This window comes from Lissotriton helveticus, chromosome 9, assembly GCF_964261635.1.
Source record: "Lissotriton helveticus chromosome 9, aLisHel1.1, whole genome shotgun sequence".
NCBI classification, from domain to species: domain Eukaryota; kingdom Metazoa; phylum Chordata; class Amphibia; order Caudata; family Salamandridae; genus Lissotriton; species Lissotriton helveticus.
The window spans coordinates 544,115,223-544,139,336 of NC_136070.1; the positions used below are offsets into that span (position 1 = coordinate 544,115,223).

Here is a 24,114-nt window from a genome sequence, read left to right on the forward strand (position 1 = left end):
AACACAGGGGGAGGGAGGAGTTGGGTCTCTAAAAGGGGCATGGCCGATGTAATTAAAAGGCGTGGCTTAAAAACACTTAAGGTAAAAATCTGTGCTTAGCATAGTGTGCCACCCGTCTGGCATTTTGCTGCTTCTATCATGGCATCTAGATATATGATACAACAAGTAACATTACACTTACAACAAGCCAGGTTGCGTGGCTTTGGCAACGGTTGTTAGATGCATAAGATAAAAAAGCAACAACTATGGCTTCATTGCATATAATTATTTAAAATGCATTAGTTTGTATAGGAGAGATTGTGACGTAACAGCTAGAGCTGCCAACTCAGCTTCTGCTTTTTGACCCGGCCCACTAAAGCCCTGGCTGTGCCTCAAATTCTGCGCTCTCTGTCCACTGACTTATCTTAGTCGAAAACACTTGTCAAGTCAGATTCATAAATATCATGAAGTGTAAACAACTCTCCAAAAGGCTAATCTTTTATAGTTCTAAATACAAGTAGGGCTCACGGTTTTATGGTATTTAGATTTGTCATTACCATTTTTTTTTATTCACATTTATTTTTTGAAAAATGTACCTGTATTTATCCATACCCATTTTAGGTTTTAAGAAAAAATGAAGCTGAAAGGTGTATATTTCTGCATTTATTTAACCAGTTGATGTTCACTTGTGCCCGAACACCTGACAGGTTTTAATGATATACACACACACTCAGATGGTAAAATATGCACTTGTAAGAAAATGTGTACATTTTATTATCAAGGTGGTGCAAAACTACTGATGTTTAAGGCCCTTAACTTAAATCCGTATTTTTTTTAGCCTCTTCGATGCTGGCGTCGGCCAACGGCCGTCACGCACACTACCTTCATAGTGCTGCGCACGTCCGTTGGCTGACACGGCCCCGCCCACTGCGCTAATCCACCGCACCGCAGCGGAATTGCCACCGCGGTTAAGCGGTTAATCCCTTTGCCTGTCAATCTGCATAGCTATTGGCCTGGCAGTCATGATTGACAGCATTTAGAATTACTCAAAAACAACACAATTTCTGTTTTTATCCACATTTAAAAATGAAGACAGGAAACAAAATGGTTTTCTGTCTGTATTTATCAGTAAAAATGTAAACAGGGAGCCTTACTTATAAGTGTCTAATAGATCCTGGAAGGTACAAACTCTCATTAACTCAATCATGCTATTTTGCTCTCAAAATCTCTTGATCTTTCTCAGTATGTCAACCTTCCTTAATCACTCCCACTCCCGCTGTCAATATCCGTCGCAATGTATTTCTCAAGCTATCATACTTTCAAGTTCACACTCGCTTCGTCCATTAGTCTCACATTCTCAAGCTCTTGCCTAGTTTCTCTCACAAGCTATCTTTCCTACTGACCCTCTCGGAGTTTGATCAGCCTCGAAAGCAGCTAGACCGAAACAAATCTTTTTCACGAGACACAACACATTAGGCTAATCTTCTGCATTCTGTTTAGCTTCTAATTCTGTGTGAAAACAGTAAAGTCTTATTTTTTTCCCGGGGCAAAGACAACTATCACTGGCAGTCCCCAAAGCTTACATGATCCATCATGGAATAGGCTTAACAGAGGGAATGTAGTCACAAAGGGTAAAAGAAAATAAAGAAAATGAGAAACGTCGCCCAGTTACTGGCTTAGAGTACAGTTATTACATGGTCATGTGGGAGAGAAAAAGAAAGTCATATATAGTCCACCAATGACTTTAAGGCTGCATTCTGGTAAGTAAAACTATCCGTCACTTGTCACAATGTTGAGTGCCCTTAAATATAGGTTATTGGTTTGGTAGAGCACAGTGGTGGTCTGGAGGACACAATGGAGGGGGTTTGGGGGTAAGAGTTTAGGTGTACAAGACAACTTCCTCACCTCAATCGATATGAAGCCTACTCACTTCTATGTGTCGAGCACAGTTGCATGGTAACCAAACAGCCATACTAATCATGTGTACCTCCTTTTGGCTTCACGATGTCATTGAGAACGTTCACCAGTAACATGGTTTTGCCTCTTAAAAAGATGAGAGGCAACTGAAAGCACAACTGGCAACATAAGTACTAAGATCTACAGACATCACAGGTCTTCTAGCATCCCTTTGATACCCATGTGCATCTTGTATATGAGAGCAAGGCTTGCAGTGAGGAGAGATAGAAGGTGAGTGGAATCACTAAATAAACAGGACTAAAGTAGTAAACGAAGCCCTGCCTTGATTGCTCCAGGTCTCAAATCTCAGCATCATTCACGACTTCCACCCAGATGAACCACAATACTGCCTTCATGGAAGGCTGCAGCATCCATCCTTAAGAGTTATCAATCAAATGTGGTGAATGCTAAAATTGAGGGGTAACTAGTCCTCCCGTTTCTAACTTGCATTAGACATTAAGGTGTGAAAAGCAGCATGAGCAACATGACAATGTGCAGACTATGTCCGGAACAAAAAAGAGGCACAGGCTATCACTATTAATCATTATAATTTTTTTAATGAATATCAAGGAGAGGATATTCCAACTCCAATGCTGTAAGGTAACATCAAACAACTTTGTTAAATCACCTCGAGGACATACCCAGCAGAGACAAGTTCCACAGGTGTGAAATGAACTACCATCAGCAACTCCTGTTCTTGCCAGACTCACACAAAAGAAAGATTGGACTCAAGGGCCTGTAGAAACTCAGAGGAAGACATGCCAGTATTTGGAAAACAGACTGTGGCAACAGGAGTCATGGGGACATGGTTTTCAATGCAATGGTTGGTGGGCTATGTAGCTTCTTAAACTCCAGTATACTGGGCAAAAGGAGTACAGAGACACATACAAACGGACCCTTGTAGCATTTGTATACTAATGACAATATTGGTGTATGGATCTGGCCATTCAAGGCCAAAGTCTATAGCTCATTCACTAACAGAACAAGCATTTGCAATGCAATAGGTCTCGCATTATTAAAGTTTGACCTATTGGCATTGCTAAATAATGTAAGACCAATAGCTCAAACTTTAATAATGCGAGACCAATTGCATTGCAAATGCTTGGTTTTTTGTTAATCTTGACAGAAGTGCAGGATTGCATGGATTGCCCTGGACATGCATGCACACAAATGCTTAGACATACACAGGCAAACACACACAAGCGTGCACACACATACACACGCCCAGGCACGCGCACACACTCACACAAAGATGCGCATACACGCCCAGGCATGCACACACAGGCCCAGGTACGCACGCACACATATACAGGTACACACATAGGAACACATATCCCCAGACACAGATGCTTTCACATACACAGGCAAACACACCCAGATGCGCACACGCGCCCAGGCATGCACGCACACACTGATGCGCACACATACACTGATGCGCACACACATAGGCATGCACACATACACAGATGCGCACACACATGCAGGCATGCACACACCAAACACACACACATACATACATTCATGTTTCCGTCTGCAAGGCTGCGAGAAACAGTAAATTCCAAACTCAACAAGTAGAAACCCTTAGTGCACAATTTGCACCACAGCCAGGATTCCGTCTTGGATGCAAATTTCTTTTGCAGCACATCGGGATGTACAATGCCCTTGGGATACAGAAACAGTGTCCATCAGAAAACAGGTAACACAGATTAGGAGGCAAGGTCAGCTTTCAGACTGCAGAGCTATCCCTAGGATTACATAGCCAATCAACACTCATTAATCATACAGCATACAGGTTACAGATTTCCAGACCTATCAGTTTATACATTTTTGTTCATCGCCTAAAGAGGGGCAGTGCCGGGACTGAGGCACTTTAAATTCACCGCCTCCAACACCAAACAAGATGGGACCCTCTCCATTGTTGTCTGGTCACCTGTGAGTGACTCTGTTGATTCGCAGAGCAATCGGTGTCTAGGAGTCAGTGTGCAAAGAGATTGCGGGACCATTATCTACCAATCCACACTTGTATTTCGCATTGTATGGACTACTGCCCACTAAACGGATTTGCTAATCAGGCTGCGTTCGACCTGCCAGAATCAACAAGTTCAGTATGTTTACCTGGAGTGGACACCTCCTCCACAGCAAGGGACCTTTCACTAGTCTAGCAGCAATCTACACCCTCTTTGCGACAAGTCCATGATCACACGTAACGTGCCGATCCAAAACATGAGACGGGTGGAAATTAGAGCGCCACAACAGCATAAAATGGTTTCTAGCGTGGTCCAGGAAACGTATGTTGGAAACTAAGTAAAGCAGTGGCCAGATGCAAAGACATTATTAATTCATTGCCTCCATTAAGGGCCCGCACGTGCTTTCACCATGGAGCGCGCCGATGAACGTGTTAAGATAAAATGCATTGTCATTTACAATGCGAATAGCTTTAACTGTACCAAATTCGAGACCTTTTGCATTGCAAATGCTTGTTTAAGGACTGGATCGTGTATGTACCACACTTAAGGACAACCCCTAAATCCTATACCCTGTATGGTGATGTGATTCTAGTTTGATTGGCCATTCTCAGTGGTAACCTAAGTGTTGACTTTACTGTTGTGGTGATCAGAAACGCGATGTGGGGAGAAGCTTGGGAACCTATAGACGCCCAAAATTCAATGAAATGGAAGCAGCGTGCTCTCTGGCACCAGGGCAGCTCCCTTCTAGAATTAATGGTAAAGTAGGGCTGCATGGCCGCGGTCTGTGAATTAAAGGGGAGCACAGTGTTCCCTGGCCCCAGTCTGTGAGGGCCTAGAGACTTCTGAATAAATGACAGCACCGTTCCTCGTGAAGATTAAATACACCGCTTTGCCCTCCATTGGGGTGCTTTGTAGGTCTACCTAGAGACACTGAGACTGTAATGCTATGGTTTGGCTTGCGTCACTGCTGCTGGGTGGAAGTCAATCTATGGAACTGCATGGACTATTGACACCTCACTAGCGGGGGTCAAGGTTCAAGTATAATCGACACCTCACTTCCTATGTAGAGTCGCTGCTGCTCGCACCACGGGAAGAGTCCTTGGGGAGGAACTCACCCTGAGAGCAAAATGTCTGGGGTCATCGGAGGAGCTGATGTACATAAGCGAGATAGCGGAGTGGATTATGCATGTGCAGTAGAGATGGGCGCAAAACTCACTGTCCGAACCCCACTGCTGGCGGTGACTGCCATCCAACCCTCAGTTGGGCAGTTAGAACAACAGTTAGCACCGTGCTTTGATTTCGAACGTGTAAGCACTATGCAGACAATATTATGTTTTGATATCTTGCCTAGGTTATAATGGCCCAATCAGAGGAGACAGACCTCACACTGAATTTCTCTACCCAGAAATTGCCCAATAAGCGGCACGCACACATTGAATCCAGCGTTCAGCCTCCGTGTACAAATAGGGAATTTCACCTGTCTGGCAAAATATTCTGTATTTGTATTTTTAGTGTGTAATTGTGGGCAGCAGTGGTGGTGCGTCGGTATAACAGTTCAACTTGGAAATGTGAATACCTTTCTGCCTTCGGATTGGCGAAGTTAAGTGCAACTTTATGCACTGGAAGCTCTTGTAAAAAATAAAATAAAAAGAAACACGCCTGCAAGTGGTGCGCATGCCACGTGCTTTCAATTATCGCGCCTGTGTCTGGGCACGATAATTGAAACCACATGAGCTTTGGTGCGCGTAACAGACACCAATAGGCCGTGGGTGGATGCGCCAGCCTTTGGCCTATTGCGTGCTCTGTTGAAACAAAACACGTACTTAAAGCCCAATTACAAAACAAAACAAGCATTTGCAATGCAATAGGTCTCGCATTAGGAAAGTTTGAGCTATTGGTATTGTAAATGGCAAAGTTTTTATTTATGTTTCTTTTTTTTTAAATAGCTAAATTAATAGCTATTTATGTTTCTTTTTTTTTAAATAGCTAAATTAATAGCTTCGTCATTTACAATGCCAATAGTTATAACTTTCGCAAATGTGATACCTATAGCATTTGTAATGCAATATGTTTTGTATTTACAAACCGCGAGAGGACAAAAAAAAGCTCCGGACCACCGCCTCCTCCCAGGCCTTCAAAAGGGACCTCAAAGTTCTCCTCCTCCAGAGACACCTCCAAAAGTAATTCACGTCCTCTTGCTATTGTGAGGAAGACTTCCCACTATTGATAATTTCTACTTTCCATGACCATGGAAGTGCCTTCCCAGTGTATGCCTGTGATTGGAGGGTCTGCCTTTTTGCAGTATTTTCCATGTACTGGTGTTCGGTGCCCTTTTGTAACATGCACACACCACTCTGCCCTTGCAACGCACGGCTGCTACCTCTCACATGTCTTTACCTTTGATACTTGCACAAGTGCCACCTTGCCCGTGTAACGCTTGTTCCTGAGCCTGAGTGTCTAGCACTTATTGCAGGACTATACCTCTAATCATACTCTGTTTTCTCTTATAACTGCACACTTGTCACTTTCATTTCCTCTTGTGCACTTTTGACTACCTCATGTATTTTGGTTGCTCACAATTTTTACTACCTCATGTATTTTGTTTGCTCACAATTGTCACTATTACCTTATGTAAGTAACGTATGTTTTTGCAACCTGTTCTTTTGTAATGTTTCTCATTATGTTTCATTTCTGTTCCTGTTGTGAAGCCTCCGACGCCTTCAGGTAAAGTCCGCGCTATATAAAAATGCATAAATACATGAATAAATAAATACCGCCTTCGGGTAAAGTCCGCGCTATATAAAAATGCATAAATACATGAATAAATGAATAAATGAATACCGCCTTCGGGTAAAGTCTGCGCTATATAAAAATGCATAAATAACTAAATAAATAAATACCGCAAATCAAACATCCTCGTCACTCTGCCGGCCTGCGACCAGGAAGTCAGGCAGGCCGGCGCGACAACCGGAAAGAGGAAGTAGGAGGGCGGGAGCCTACCCCGCCTCCCACGGAAGAGCCGCGATTGGAGCCGTGTTTGGAGCACCGGAGCAGGCAGGAGCCTACCCTGCGCCCCGGTGCCGAAGGAGGGAAGAAGAGTCCTGCTGCCGGGCCCTGCAGCTGAGGAGAGCCGTCGCACGAAGGAAGCTGGTGAGTGGGTTGCTGAGCGGGGGGGGAGGGGGGAGAGCATGTGTGTGCGCGCGTGCGGGGGGGCGGGCTGTGTATGTGTGTGTGTGTGCGTGTGTGTGTGTGTATGTGTCTTGGAGTGCGTGTGTGTGACTGTGGGGGAGGGGGTGTGTGTGCGTGAGCGAGTGTCTGTCTGCGCGCGCATGTGTACGGCGGGGACGCGACGTGCGCGTTCGCGCACACGAATCCAGCAAGAAAAGCTTGTGCACCCTCTGGTCCGTCCTTCTCCAGCTGGACAAATGCATCCTTGCGGATGCATTGCCAGCGAGACCCAAAAAACTGATGTAAAACATCTGCATGCTGGACGCCGGGCCTCACACTGGAGGTGGGCGTTGTGTGCCTCACAAACAAGCACAATGTGACGTAACAAACTTCAGGCTCTCTCAAAGTAAAACGCGATATTAATACTGAGGGGGGTCCGCAGTTCACACTCCGGGTTACCGTTCCTGTGTCTGGGGCTTGTTTGTGTAGGTTTTCGGGCGCAGGTAACCTGCTGCCGTTTTACCTGCTGCCTGTTTTGTCATTAATTAAACAGCAAAGGCAAAGGAGAGTTGCGCAAGTGGCAAAGGGCACTTTATTGCTAACTGGTAGATGGGAGCGGGGCATTGGCTGAGGGCGACACCCAAGGTCCGACTGACTTATAGGGCATCAGGCAGTGCCCAGGGGCAGGTCTGATAAGATATGGGCCGGTCACTGGGCCTGTTTTACGGTCTTCCGGGCTGGGTTTTACGGACCATTGATTTCCCTGGAATTACCAGTAAACATTGCATGCAGCAAATGCATAGATACCTTGCAAAGAACATATATGATGTGTGGCTCACTGTTTTTTTAGTTATCTGATGCGCTATTTGGTCCGCTAATTGGTGCCCGGGCCTATTTTCTGTCACACTCCGACCCTGGTGACGACAAAGAACACCAAAAGGTTACCTCGAAAGGAATCGGAGCCTAGTACCAACACTTCCAGGGCACACAGCATCTTGGGACACAATCACAGGTACGCAACATCCTGGCACAGAGCATCAATCCCACTCCAGGGGTCAGCAGCATCCTGGCACACGATCCAGAGGACCAGATTGTGGCGCTGATATCCCAGGCAGAGGCAATTCTAGCGAAGCACCATGTAAATAATATATCACAAACACACACCACCACCCCCCCCCCCCGAATTACGCTGTGCGTGTACTATCCTTACACATGCCTGGAGCACAACTGTTTCTGACACACACTGGTGCGCACCGTGTACTGTCATATATACAGACATCCCTTGCTGTACTGCATCCTGGTACACAACTTCAGGGCACGCTGCATCCCGATAACACACAAAATATATACACATGTCAGGGTCCACTCGACCCAGGCACACTACACCAAGCCATCGCCCCCTCAGGATATTTTGTGTACTCTGGTACACACCCAGGGAACTCTAAATTCTGGCATTTAAACACATTTATACAGGCTATATACACACGAGCATCCCCCCTGAACATTGTAAGAATAGGACAAAATATCCTGGCGAAAGCAAACCACCCACGAAAGGACGCTGTTTATTTTGATGAGAAACGGGGCTCACTGTATGCAGACCTTACAGCACATTGTATCCTGGAACAAACACCAGATAACTTCCTTATATCTGTTACACACCCAAAATTCACCTGGCACACACCCAAAATTCCTACCCTAGGCACACCTTATCTTGAAACATAAGTCTCAAGAGCACATGGTATCTTGGGCGCACACTATAGGTTTCACGTAAACCAGCACACAGACACACGTGGGCGCCTTTTAGTCTGTCAGACACACACAAATATCAGGGAATACGGAATTGTGGCACACACAATGCAGGGCACACAACTACTTGCGCGCATTGTTGGCTGGCAAGCATACATAGCAGCGTAAACTGTATTGTGGTATTTCAGACACAGACATGCAAGAGCATACATTGCAGCGGCGAGCCAGATCACTGGCTCTGCCTGGGCTCGAGGTACTAATGGGACCCTCGAGCCCAAAGGGAGCCAACGTTCCACGTGGCTCCTGCCTGCCTCCCACGCTCAAACCTCAAGCGCCAAGAAATAAAGATAGATAATTTACCTTTAATGTAAAACAGGGAAAAGAGATACCAATCTAATGGCCGAGTCGCACAACGTGAATCTAGAAAACCTAGAATCAATGCTGGCTTCACCTATTCACCAAACAGTGTGATCCTGGGGACATATTCTATATCGCCGTACTTGCTTTTTTTTCATTATCGCACACGAGGGCATCTTCAAATTCGTGAGTTCGGGATGTGTGCTGCACATTTAATGTACGGTAATGAGGCACCATGTACGCCTTCGGGTAAAGTCCGCGCTATATAAAAATGCATAAATAACTAAATAAATAAATACCGCAAATCAAACATCCTCGTCACTCTGCCGGCCTGCGACCAGGAAGTCAGGCAGGCCGGCGCGACACCCGGAAACAGGAAGTAGGAGGGCGGGAGCCTACCCCGCCTCCCACGGAAGAGCCGCGATTGGAGCCGTGTTGGGAGCAGGGAGCACCGGAGCAGGCAGGAGCCTACCCTGCGCCCCGGTGCCGAAGGAGGGAAGAAGAGTCCTGCTGCCGGGCCTTGCAGCTGAGGAGAGGAAGCCGGTGAGTGCGTTGCTGAGCGGCGGGCGGGCGGAGGGAGAGGAGCATGTAGGCGCGGGGGGGAGGCGGCCTGTGTATGTGTGTGTATGTGTGTGCGTGCGTGTGTGTATGTGTCTTGGAGTGCGTGTGTGTGACTGTGAGGGAGGGGGTGTGTGTGTGAGCGAGTGTCTGTCTGCGACGTGTGTGTGTGTGTGTGTGTGTGTCTGTGTGTGTGCATGCATGCATGCGCGGTAGGCTGGGAGGGCGGCGCATGCGCAGTAGGCTGGGAGGGCGGCGCAGGACGGAACGTGCGCGTTCGCGCAGCCAAATCCGACTGCTAAAAATCGTGCCAGTTTTGTGTCCCTCATTCCCCGGCATCAGACAGCTATAGAGTCTCTGTCCCTGTTCCAGGGCGAGACCTAAAAAACCACAAGCACGAGCGTGTACAATTACAGGGTCCATTTCTGAACTCCGGACAAAAGGACTCTCGCTGCGCGAGCACTGCTGCGCAGTGAAACACAGGGCACGAGCCCTAAAAAGTACCAGCTCCTTCACCATAACCCAGCACTGCTGCAGAAGGCAACTTAGTTGAAACTTGGACATTTTGGGGACTGTTTGGGCAACAGCATCTCCTTCACTCGCGCTGAAGTGGCAGCGATTCTACCACTGGCGCAAGGCCCTTGGTGTAAATCCAGTTTCACTGAGATCACACCAGTTACTTTCCATCTTGCTTGAACTGGAATGCACGGCCTCAAGCTCCACTCTATTAAGGTACAGGTTGCAGACGTATCAAGTTTCCATTTAAAAATGCAAATTAGCTTTCCTTTTACCCAACTCATAGTCGGGATCACTGGAAAACCAATTTAACTGCCTTTGCTTTTTCTGCATAAATATGAAATTGCTGTACTTGCTACATAATCCACTATTCAGCTTCCTAGGTGGCAGATTTTAGCAAAACACTTTACTAGCTGAACTGCAACAGTATACAAACGTAGAAATCTTGTGCATTCTCAGGACAATAAACTAGGGATAGAAAGGTTGACAACAAATAAGCAGGTTAAGTTGTTAATGTTTTGAATCCACAGGATGAGTTCATTTTAATTTCTGAAATTGAACACAGTGTATGTACAATGTCAGCAGACAAAGTACAGGGATTCTTAAAAAAAAAAAAGTACACATATTAAACACTAAATGTGTTACTTTATTGTTAGCAGACAACCGCTTACTGATTTATTAAGTAATAAGAAGCAAAAATACAGTTGTCTTAAGACGGAATGCACATGTTTACAAAACACTAGGAACAAATGAGCCATCACAAAACTAAATTTAATGAAAATGTAAAAAAAAAAAAAACAGGAAATGAAAGCACGGATTGACCTTCAGCCCTGGCACTGAAGAGCTGAAGAGGTTTACGTTTTAGGTGTGCTCAGGCAAAAGGCTGCCACACAGGAGAGAGACACTGGATTTAGCTAGCTGCACGCTGGCCCGTTCTGTGGTGGGCAGAAAAAAAAGTGAATGACACTGGAACAGAATAATGGATGAAGGAGCTGACCAAAATGGACAGACCCAGATAGCTAGGCAGTCAAACTGTATCTGTCCAATATAGTCATTAAGGAGTTCTGGTTATATAATAAACCACAAAGCCGGAGGGTGAGTAATTTGTAAATGTTACCAGAACCCCACGATAGCAATACTGGACCATAGTGCATATATTCCCGATCATGTATTTTTCATATTACTTGTTTATTTTGTAGTATTCGGCTTGTAAAAGAGTGTTTCTTCAAAATACAGCTAACTAAGGGCAATAAATGGAATTAAAATGTTTTTATTTACCTAGTGGAGTGGTGTGGCTCACTGGTTAGAGGCGGCAGACCCGGAAGCAGAGAATGTCCCTGGACTAGGGTTCAATTCCCGATGCGGCAGGGTCGTGGACCAGGGTCAGCGGATTCGTTAATTCTTGCCTCGGTGCCTACTCTAACCAGGGATCACACTCTGCAACTCTGGGCATTAGCTTGCCTCATCTCTACAACGGCCCCCCACATTCGCTGGGGATGCCTGGTTTCACCTTGGAGATACCCAGTAGGGACCATCTCACAGGGATAGCCAGGACGGGTTCCCCAGCAGTCTACAGCGCCACGACGCCTCAGGGCAGCAGTGCGCTTTACAAGACACATACATTACATTACATGAATAAATTGTTGCTCAAACAATGGAGCTGGCCAGTGGAGTTATGTGATTCTGTGGCTGCAGCCTTTACTACATAATTATAGATTTATGACGTGCTCCATAATTTGCAGATTTCACCAAAAATGCGGTTTCTTGCTTAATTGGATGAAAACACGGTCACAAAGCGTGTTGGATATTTTGCTATTTTACCGAATAATTTAGATAACCCTGCTGCATAATAATAGTGGCTGTGACGGAAAAAAACACTACAGAGTGATTTGGTGGTGAGGGATGTCATTAAGTTGATTAAACCCATGTTTCACAAGGAACTGTGAAATATTTCACAGCTTCATATAAGATATGGGATTCCAAATCATGGCATTTTTTGAATTAAATGCAGCCAAACGTGTTAAATATAATAGATAGAGATATACATATATATCGTTAGACAAGACTTAATCAGTACCCGATATCTTCCTACATTGTCTCTACGAACTCATGTACAGCTATTTCCATTTGTGACAGCTCAGCAGAGCGCTATTCTGGTATACCCTGCAAAGGAATGCTGAGCAGCACCAATGCAACTCACTGAGGGGGTGGAAGTGCTTAGAAAGTCCTTAAGCACCTGTGGAATACTGAACCAAGCCAAATTGCGTATTTTACAGCTTCCCAACCCTGCTGATAAGGTCATTAAAACAATATCACTGCATTCTCATTTGAAGGTTCGACTCCGAAAGGCCGGCTGTTGGTATAAATCAGAATTGGCAAATTGTGACACCGAGAACATGTAACTAAAGGTCCATTTGGTATCATCAAAATCAACAGACGTGACAACTGTTATTGGGTAAACTTGCTTGCACTGAAACGGTTTACCGTAGGCCCTCGTTATGAACGTGTTAAATGCGGTATATGCGGCAACGCCTGTTACCTCACAGATTGTAATTATGGGGTTTGTGCTAAATATCAACAGGACATGCTTGTCGAAATATATCAGTGGAAAAATGTCCGGTATTTACCACAACATACTGATATTGGGGTAGTAAACTTCAAAATCTGCTGGTGAAGCCCCAAAAAGTCTTTACTGGGTGGTATTTGTACCACCTGATAAATTCGGAATCAGTGGAAAAACTCATGACTTCTTCTGTGGTCGACTTGCACAGTAATTGATTTTGTGAACTGCAACAAGGATATGTTCTTCTGGCTCCAATGTTGCAAGCGTGTGTGACTTAGGCTCGGACAAATCAGACGCTTGTGCAAGCTGGTTCACTAAACTGCAAGACATTTACAGCACTTTTTCTATATTTATAGGACTGCGAAACACAAAAAGGTGCTATGCAATTATCTGTTAAATCTCAAGGGAGAAAGGCAAATGTGCAACGTTTTTCTACGGAGTAACTTTTTACGTAGTTTAAGAAGTTCACCCTTCGTGAAATATGCTACTTTTACCGAAATAACTTTGTCAGAGCAAAGATTTGTACACATGGTGAGATAATTTGAACTCCAGTAGAGCGCGACAAAGGAGGAAAAGTTGTGCCAATACTGCAAGTTTATATTTTACAAAGCTTTTCTATGCACAATGGTTGCAGAATATACGTGCAAGTTACCCCTTTGCAGCGTTTTCTAGGCACCCTGGCACTGCAAACAAACAATAAAAGCACAGTTTCTGCAAAGTGTATACGTTATGTACAACCATTCATTTCGTGTTAGAATTGCTAAGGCACGGTTTTCATATGAAAATAGCAAAGTGAAATATTTCAATTTGTCACCGAACTACGCCTATGTCCACCCCCACACCCCCCCAAAAAATATACACGCATGGATAGCCCCAATCGAGTTCAAGCGAGCATCTTCGAACCTTCTACATTTCCAGGATTTATGTTATCTCGTCTGTTCCCCAGTCTACACCTGTTCAATCATCTGTGAAAACCAAATAACTCAAACTGGAACAAATGAAGTGTCCATAAAACATCTCTATGGGAATCTCCATATAATTCCCGTAGCTAACTTAGCCTATGAGTATCAATATGTTCTGCTAAAGACATAAGAATATCAAATACAAGTCAAACAAAAACAAAATCAAGCCTTTAGCATAATTGGAACCCTGAGAAAACTCATCCAATGTACCTGTATATTCTTAGTTTTCCTATAAAATTGTTCACATTTAAGTAAGCAGTCATTTCACTTGAATTTGTCGTCGGGAAACGACAGCAATTACAATAATTAAGAAAGCACATTAGTTTTCAAAATTAAAGCTTTTTTTCTAGTGTGGGGGGCACCGCATACAAAGAGAATGTAAGTGTGGCATCATCTGACAATGCACATGTTGCATCAACACATGCAGTGATGCACGTTTCCACTTTCCACAGATTAGTAGGAGGTAACTGGGTTAATCCTAGTTTAGTAATTTATACTCCATCACACCTGCAAAGAATCCTGTCCAAATCGGATTCTCTAGAATCGGGGAGGGGCTAATAAACAGAAACAAGCATTGGCACTGCCAATAGGTCTTGCATTTGTGAGAGTTAGAGCTACTGGCTTTGTAAATGATAATGTCTTTTACCTATGTGTTTTTGTTTGGAGTGGAGTGGATGTATGCGGAGTGGAGTGGATGTATGTGATTTTGAATTCTGTCTGAATATTATCCTTCTCTAGCTTTTTTGATTGCTGACTTGTATAATCTGTTCAGTTTCTGTGGGTTTAGTTTTTCTTGATTTGTGTTTGTTTTGAGCCAGCTGTGTTGCAGCTTTCCAATATTCTGTTTTATCTCATTTATCTCTGTATTTCTCCACGGTGCCCGTTTTCTATTGTTTTGTTGTTCTTAGTGATATTAGGATATATAAATCTCCCTGTAGCCACTAATTTAGTTTTTGAAAATAATTTATTGTGCCTAGATATGTATTAGATGTTAGTTGTGTTTCTAAGAGTTAAAAATTGAGTTTTTTCCACAGTAGATAGGTGAATGCATATAAGGTGGGTTTTGGTGTGTTGCTTTGTGTTGTTGTATGTTAAGCGAGCAAATGGTGGTCTGACCATGTGACTGGAGTAATCTTTTTATGGTAACTAATTCTGTATTTGAAAAAATTACATCTAGGATGTGTCCACGATTGGTGTAGGTTTGTGGACAATCTGGTGTAGGTTCAGTGCGTCCAGGCCAGTGATGAGTTTTCAGAAGGGGCCTATTGGGTTTGTCAAACCAAATGTTTAGGTCACCAAGAATGCATAAGTTGGAGTGTAGTGTTATCAGCTTTGAAACTGTGTCTAGATGTGTGTCTGGGAATGTTGCATTGCTAGGTGGAGGTCTTTAAAGGGGTAGGAAGTTACAGGAGGAAGATGATGTGGGGTTGCATCTGGTGAAGAGGGTCTCACAACCTTGTATGGAGATGTTGTCAGCTTTGGTGATATTTAATGTTTGCTTGAATAAAACGGCCAGGCCACCTCTTCTTTTGCCTATACAATTTTGTGTGATAGTTTGATAGCCTAGAGGAACTGCTTCATGCAACACTAGAGCCAAACATGATTCAGTTATGAAGATTAACTTGGGTTGGCTGTCAGTAAGAAGGTCACAGATTTTAGAGAGTGGTCGAGCATTTATTAGTGTGCCGTTTAGAGAATGTATTTTGGTGATGATGTGATTTTGTTTTGTAGAATTGTGAGCAGTATTCTGTGGACGTGTAGCAGGTGTGTGCTTAGTGCTGGCATTAACTGAATGAGAATAGCAATAGTGCAGCTTTTCTGTATGGTATTCCTTGTCCAGCAGGCTCTGGATCTGCATGTGTAAGTTGTGGTGGTTGAGGGTGAGTTGGTGAACTGTTGTTTTTTTGTAGAGTAGCCTTGTTGTCCAGTAGACATGGAGATGCGAAGTTGTGAAGAGTGGCATGTTTATGGTGGAAGGTGTATGAGTTAGGGATGGCGGTGCAGCATGTGGCTCATGTTGTAAGGTTCTAAAATGTCCAATGGATGAGAGTCGACTTTGCTGTATATGTGTTAGGTGTGGAGAGCGAGAAAGCTTGGCAGTAGAGTTGGTTTGAGGTGTGTATTATTTATGTTGTTAGAAGTATGGGTGTGTATGTGTGTTTGTAGTTTGTGATGGAAAGTATTATGAGGTAGTGTGTGTTACATTTTGTTGTGATGGCATGTATTATGTTTTGATTTTGCAAGGAGATGGTGATGTAGTTTTCTGAGTAGCGTTTGTATGTAAAATATTGTTGGTGAGTGGAAGCTGAAAGATAAAGGGGTGGTGATGTGTTTGGGGAGAGTATTGGTGTGTGAGAAGAGATGGACAGGAGTTAAGAGTGTTTGTGTTAGATTTGATAGCTGGAAGAGGTCAGGTTATTTACTTCATGAATTTGCTGCTCCTCCCTGGCTGATGGTGAGATTATAGTTTAGGGGCACCAGCCCCTTGTCTATATATAGGTGGTGAGAATTCCCCCACAAACGTGCATCTGTTACTCTGGAGTAGCAGAGTGGAGCTGGCCATACCTCAAGTCATCATCCCAGCCCTATCATTTCCAAGCGGTGTGCTCTGACCACCCCAAAAAAAAAACACTGTGATAGCTGCAACCCATTAAAAAAAAAATCAAACCATAGTGGCATTCAATTCAAAGAAAATAGAAAGTCACATGAGCCAGCTTTACCATGAAAATACCCAAAAGCTTAGTTGAAGTAACCAATCTTTGGGGAACTCCACAAGTAGGTCTTTGAGCAGTGCACACAACAACTAGAAGTAGGGAAACAGTTGAACACAGTTGCTGAATGTAGTGGTGAAGGGTCAAAGCTTATGTGTTTTCTGCAACACTGTGCAAGCAATAATTATTCCGTATGTGCTTAATAGAGTTTTTCAGTATTACAGTGATGGTAGACGCTGACTTCAAAGTTAGAGTTGTGTGCTAGCTGACACGATGGGTTGACTGATAAGGATAGCAAGTTGTGCTGAAGGTAGAAGGCACAGTTTGAGAACCGTTGCATGGTAGTGGCCTTTAGAAGAGCAGCCTGCTTGGTCAAATGTGATCTTTGTGATTTCAGTTTCAGATACAGTGAATTGCTCCAAAAGACGGAGCAGTGCGCAGGAGTGGAGTGGATGAATGTGCTGTGGAGTGGAATTATGTGGGTTGGATTGGAAATGTTAGTTGTGAAATTGTGATGGATTGGATTTGTGTAGTGGAATTATGTGGTATGGTGGATTAATAGGGATGAGAGCTGCACAGAACAGATAGGCCCTATCAGGATGTGTAGACCCCAATATATACTAATGTGGTGATATTTTTATTATGGACATATAATTTGATGCATGAAAATATAACAGCAGCTTAGACACACGCGGGCAGTTCAATCGCCCATCCAGTCATTGGAGGGTTTGGCCTCCGCTCCTATGGTGGAGGACCCGTGTGCCTTCAGTGGTACCACTGAAGGCACGGATTACTGCTGAGCAACAGCCATGTTTGCTGCATAAACTCAAAAAAGTATGTGTTCAAGAAACAAGCTCCCAAAGTATGAGTTTGTTTCTTGAAATAAAAAAAAAAGCCCAATGCATTCAGTCATCACTTGATTACTCTGCCCTGGACGGCCATTCCTTCAATGTACAACAAGACATGGAAATGTAGAGCTGGTTGGAAGTAGGGAGAGGTGACCACAGTGGCATGGCGGCTCAGTGGCTTATAGGCCACCAGGTATGATGTTTATGCAGGCAGAGCTAGGAGAGGCTCCAACAATGCAAGCCTGGTGTTTCCTTCACTCCTAACGAGGTTCCAGCTCGGTTAAATCTAAACGATGCCTATAGTTTAACAATATTTTTCAAGCTGTAAGAATAATTGCGGGGTCGCAGAGTGTTGTACTATTCCTCCTATGCAGGTTGCAACCCCGAAATCACCTCACACAATGGACGACTAATGGCTTTCAGTTTCTCCGATAGCCCCAGATAAAAGTACCTGATAAAATACACACTGCATTAGACACAGCAACTGGCACAAAATCAACTCCGGTCAACACAATATGCAAAAGCATTGGAGAAATGGACAGTCAAGACAGACCACAACTTCAGATGAATGCTACTAGATAAAATATAGGTGAGACAACATTATTGAACAGATAAATCGTCGTATATGCTACACCCATACACACAGGCATGATACACACACAAAAAACAAAAGATACATTAAAATGAAAAACACCCAACTCAGTCTTTGCATGCAGATAACACCACCACAAAAAGATCATCATACACAAAAACACATACAGATGGATTCTTGAATGCATACACAAACATACCTCTGCTGCCACACCAGTAAGAAGAATCATCAACAATTCCTTAAATACTGGAATATTTCCAGAAGACCTAAAAAGGTTGTACATACGCCCATTAATAAAGAAAACAAACCTGGACTTGCTTAACCCCTTCCGCGCTGCGCGAATTTTCACGCTGTGCGGGGGTTTTATTAAGTGGGTAGGATTCGGATGGCCCCCGGCCATCGTCAGCACACGCCCACCGTGACGTCGGACAGCCGGGGGCTGCCCGAAGCACACAAGGGGTTAAACCAGACAAGTACCGACCAATTACAAATGGACGTTTCCTGGGCAAACTGATAGAAAAAGCAGCGTTCGCCCAGCTGTCACAATTCATTGAAAATAATTCCATACTTTCAGCCTTCCAAACAGGATTCCGTCCCGGAAGAGGTCCAAAATCTGCCCTCATTGCCATCTGGTATGACCTAAAGAACACCGTTGACTGGAACGGGGTTGCTGCAGTACTGCTCTTGAACCTCTCAGCTGCCTTTGACACAGTTGACCATGACACTCTGATACAAAGACGTTACGAAGCCGGCATAGAGGGGCCTTCTCATGACTGGATTACACCCTACCTTCAAAACAGAACAAATGTCACCCATAACCACCCCCCCCCCCCCCCCCTTCTCATACAAACCTTCACAAAAGCAGGGGTCCCTCAAGGTTCCATCATCTCACCCAATCTTTTCAGCATCTACATGAAGTCATTACCAGCAATGATCAATTAATTTCACCTCACATGCTATAACTATGCAGATGAGAAACAAATACTCCTTAAACTGCAACACCCTAAAGACGTTAGAAACTCACAAATGTTCAGTTGCCTCAGAGCTATTGATCAGAGGATGACATGGAGCCATCTCAAATGTAATGCTTCTGAACCGGAAATACTCATGTGGCGATTGGAAAAATTAAGACCCACTCACCGCCTGGCCTTATGATCTGGGACCACCACCTAAATTATCTAAGGAAGTAATAAACCCCTGAATTACTGTGGACTCCAAGCTATCAATGAATGCCCAAGTGGACAGACTAGCAAGATTAGGCTTCATTACTATAAAAACTTTGCAACACATCTTGCCCAACCTGTGATATCCATACAAGGTCCAGGCTACTATCGCTCTTGGATGGTCTAAACACGATTACGCCAATAATCTCTACCACTGATCACTTTTTTTTTTATTGTTTTTTATTTTGTAACAACACAGCAATTAGGACAAATCTGCATAGGAATATTACATCAGATACCGAGACATTATGGTGGGCCTTTCGCAATTACATTCAATTTGAAATCACAGGTATTTAAACATGACATTGTGAACACATCACTTCATCAACTATACATCCAATTAGATACCTTTAGTCTAGTTCCTCATCGTCCCCAGTGGCGCTCAGCGGTTCGCAGAGGTTACCCCTGAACGTGTTCCACTCACCCCATATCTTACCCCATTTGCCTGGGCAGCCACGATGGATATATACAGCCTACTCCGCTACCATCGCCCCATCCATATCTTTACACCAGTTATGTAGTGTCGGTGACCCTGCAGAGCCCCACAGCCTGGCGATATTACGTTTTGCCATCAGCATGCCCAACATCACCCAGTCCTGCTGCCCCACTGATCACTTTTAACAATGAAAAGGCTATAACAGATTCAGAAATCTGCTGCCAGACTACTCCTACATGTAGAGCTACAATCCCACATATCTCCTGCCTTGAAGCTCCTACATTGGTTACCGGTTGCCAGAAGATCCACATTCAAGCTGCTCTGAATCACCCACAAAGCGATTCATGGAACAGGGACGATCCTCATCAGGAATAAAATCACCGAATACATTCAACAAAGAAACCATCGCTCTGGATTGGCACCTCGCCTCAAAATCCCACCATACAAGAAAAAAAAACAAGCATTTACAATGCAACAGTTTCGCCTTTGTAAAAGTTAGAGCTATTGGCATTGTAGATGACAAATTTTTTATTTATGTGTTGGTTTTGAAAACTGATAAATAAATGGCATTGTCATTTACAATGCCAATAGCTTAATCTCTCGCAAATGCGAGACATATTGCATTTGCACCCACACGCACACACACAGAGAGCCACCCACACACACAGAGAGCCACCCACACACACACACAGAGAGCCACCCACACACACACAGAGAGCCACCCACACACACACACACAGAGCCACCCACACACACACAGAGCCACCCACACACAGCCACCTACAAAAAAAAGCTAGCCACACAGACAGAGCCCCAACACACACAGAGCCCCAACACACACAGAGCCCCACACACACAGAGCCCCACACACACACAGAGCCCCACACACACACAGAGCCCCACACACACACACAGAGCCCCACACACACACACAGAGCCCCACACACACACACAGAGCCCCACACACACACACAGAGCCCCACACACACACACAGAGCCCCACACACACACACAGAGCCCCACACACACACACAGAGCCCCACACACACACACAGCCCCACACACACAGAGCCCCACACACACACAGAGCCCCACACACACACACAGAGCCCCACACACACAGAGCCCCACACACACACACACAGAGCCCCACACACACACACACAGAGCCCCACACACACACACACACAGAGCCCCACACACACAGAACATAAAATAAGTTGAGGACTGTGCACCAACGCTCTGTAATGAGTTATGTGGTGTTTATCTGATATTCCAGTATTAATTGAAATAGGTTTCCAGATTTCATCCCAATTCCACTTTCGCAAAACAAGATCCCCTTACTCCCTTCGACCATCTGGCCCAGCTGTCTGGGCGAGCTTCCCAGCCCCAAGCAGGAGATCAAGAGCTTTGGGGTGTGGTTAGAGCAAGACCTCTCTTTTAAGACCCAGGCTAAGAAAACAGCAGGGGTCTGTTTGGGGCTCCTCCGTTCAGCCCGTAAAGTCTTGCCCCTCCTTCCTTTGACATATAGGAAGTTACTTATCCAGGGTCTGATTATCTCAAGGCTCGACTCTTGCAATGCTATTTTCCTTGGGGCCCCAGAAGCTACGTTAAGTAAGCTTCAGCGGGTACAGAATGCCGCAGCCAGGATGCTGACGAATGTGCCAAGGAGACAGTCAGCCAAACCGGCTCTGAAGTCACTTCATTGGCTTCCGGTGCGGGAGAGGGTGAAATTTAAAGGCCTTTGCACAGCACATAGAATCCTCCAGGGGAGGGGACCTCCCATTTTAAAGAACTTAGTGGTGCCATATAAAGCAAACAGAGTTTTACGCTCTGACCAGAAACACCTGCTTCAGGTCCCTAGGGTCAATAGGGCTCGTACGGCGGGTAGAAGATTCTCGGTTCATACAGCCACCCTCTGGAATGCGCTTCCATTGAGGATGCGCTTAGAGACCTGCACTCTTCGTTTTCGGAAGCTTTTGAAAACACACTTATTCCCCATGTGATGTAATTGATCTGGCTCCTGGTTATCGTTGCTGTCTGGTTAAGCACTGGGATGCCCGAGGGTAACTACGCGCTATATAAGATTTCAAATAAATAAATAAATATGACAACTATCACGCCATACCAGTATAATCTCACCGGTGACTAACTGCGCCTCAAGAAAGCCTACTGCCACCCAAGGCTTTCACTCCCGGCAAGCCTCATCCCAGCATATCCTCCTCTCCTGCCAAGGGAATAGTGAAAAACATCTGTGTATCGTGCAGCGGGACTTCTGGTACAATAACGAAGCTATTGTAGTGATTGACAAGTTCTTGAGAGTACGCCAGTAACTAAGTGAACAAATGCATTTGCTGAAGATGTCTGTGTACAGTCAACCCCAAAACATTTCAAATCCGGAGGGGTGAACTCCGTATTTAATCTTTGTGAGGATGATAAAAGGAGGAGCAGGTCGCGTTGGATGCCAAAGTACCGGTCCTCTACGAGTCGGTCTTACATTTAGAAATCAAGAAAGCAATTTGAAGGGCAATGCTGTAATTCGTTGTGTAGAAAGAGTAACTTGTTAAAGAGCAGATCTCCATGTACGAAGGTCAGAGCCCTTCTTGGCAGGATAAGACAGAGTGCCCTCCGCCTTCCGCCGAGATCTAGGTTTCCAGGGACCAACCTCCTCCATGGCGTGACCGCCGGCGGTCTGTGGGTGCTGCAAGAACACGTCAGAGGCAGGGACAGACACAAAATGGAGCGCGAGGTGGGCATTCCTTCTCGTGGATTCCGCCCAGCTGTCCCGCCCCTCCCGCCGGCGCTCAGCCCTGCGCGGTGCTTTGCTGGACAGTTGCCAGGTCAGTAGCCCACAGCCACCGCTCGAGTCCTGGGCGGAGTGACGCGCCCCTCGGCAGCGTCATGCATCGCTCTATACTACAGGGGCTTCTACGAATGTTTGTTGTTGTGGTGAGTTGAGTCAAGGCTGGGTAGCAAGTATTTCAAGTTTGACGGCGGGGGAGGGGTACTCGTGTCAGCCTTTCGAGATGGGAAGAGCGCCGGGTGGAACCGTTTCGGGGGATGGGGGACCTCAGAGCATTTCACACGCAAGAGCGGAGGTTTATTACAACCAGCCAGCACTTCACAGTCAGGGGCTGTTACATTCGCACTCCAGGCATCGGCGTAGTTGTGATTGTTACAATCCTGCGCTTTACCGTTGCAACATCGAAGCACTAAGAATCGAAGGGATGGGATGACAAGAGGCATCACCGGGAATGCAAGATTGTTACTCCCACTACTTAGAGCAGGCGGGGTAGACGGTTGTCAGCCCAAAACTCAAGCATGAGGTGGAGGCTTTGTTGCTGTCGATCACTACAGATCTGGTCTTTGCCACTGGAGGGACCCGCCTAGAGCTGCCAATGCACTGGTACTATGACATCACACTTGTTACCACAGCACGAGAGCAGTTACTACAGCCCCACATGGCATGGGATGACCGCTGCCTACCACAGCCGTCTGCTCCTGGCTGGCGAATTACCCTATAATCAGCATCCTACAATTATTTATTTATGTATGCGTTTTTATATAGCGCGAACTTTACACGAAGGTGTCAGGGCTCTCAATAATTCCAACATTCTATGCTGCCTCCAGTATTCGAATCCCAGCTCCACGTTGTCCAAGGTGCCTGATGTGTGATCTTGAGCAATTCACTACTACTTCTGCCTTGATTTCCACAAATGTTAACAAGCAACGAGGGGGTGGCCACAACAATACACAGAGACGACAAAAACGGAAAGACGTACAAAGTTACAATAAAATTATAAGAAAATGCTGCTTACCTGCTCGCAAATCGAGGAACACATCCCGGCAACAGAAATCGCGCAGTCCACTCCTGCAAAAGCCACGATGAACTTAACACAACATGCCGTCCCCCCCCCCCAAAAAATAACATCCGCCCACCGCTGCATGACGTTCTAAAAGGGGCGGGATGAGTAAAAATCGCCTGAACGCCCACGAATCTGCTCGGGCAATGACTGACGCATCTCTGTTCCAATGGCTAGCCTCCATTTATGGAGCTAGCCAATGGAACAGAGGCGGGACAAAGCCTCATATTGCTTCTCAAAAGATTTTGCCTGCGCGAACGCTGCTCTGCAGCGAACGCCAGGCGAAACCTAAAAAACATAGGTGGCACATCATTCTCTGCTCAAGCAGCTAAACTATGGAACTCATTACACCCAAACATAAGATCTACAGATAAATATCTTATTTTCAGAAGACTACTCAAGGCTTTTCTGAACATTGTGGAAAAGTTTGTGAGGTCTTACTGAGCAGGCAGCTAAGCATCAATCGCTGTCACCATGAGTGGGCCGATTCCTACTGGTATGTACTGTAAGGTCCACAGTGTGGCAATAGTGAAAACCTGACTCAAGCCAAAGGTACCTCTGAATGAGATGATGGCCAGTGCCCACATCCTCAAGTAAACCACGGCAGCAGCAGTCAGTCAGAGGTTCAATGGTTGTCAAAGTGCTCACTGAGTTATTTCCACTTGAGTC

At 45.2% G+C, this 24,114-nt stretch overlaps 1 protein-coding gene across 1 annotated transcript in view; it reads right to left on the reverse strand.

Moving 5' to 3' along the window:
- Window positions 1–24,114, reverse strand: part of SYVN1 (synoviolin 1) — a 252,716-nt gene that overhangs the window by 214,435 nt on the left and 14,167 nt on the right. The window lies entirely within an intron of this gene.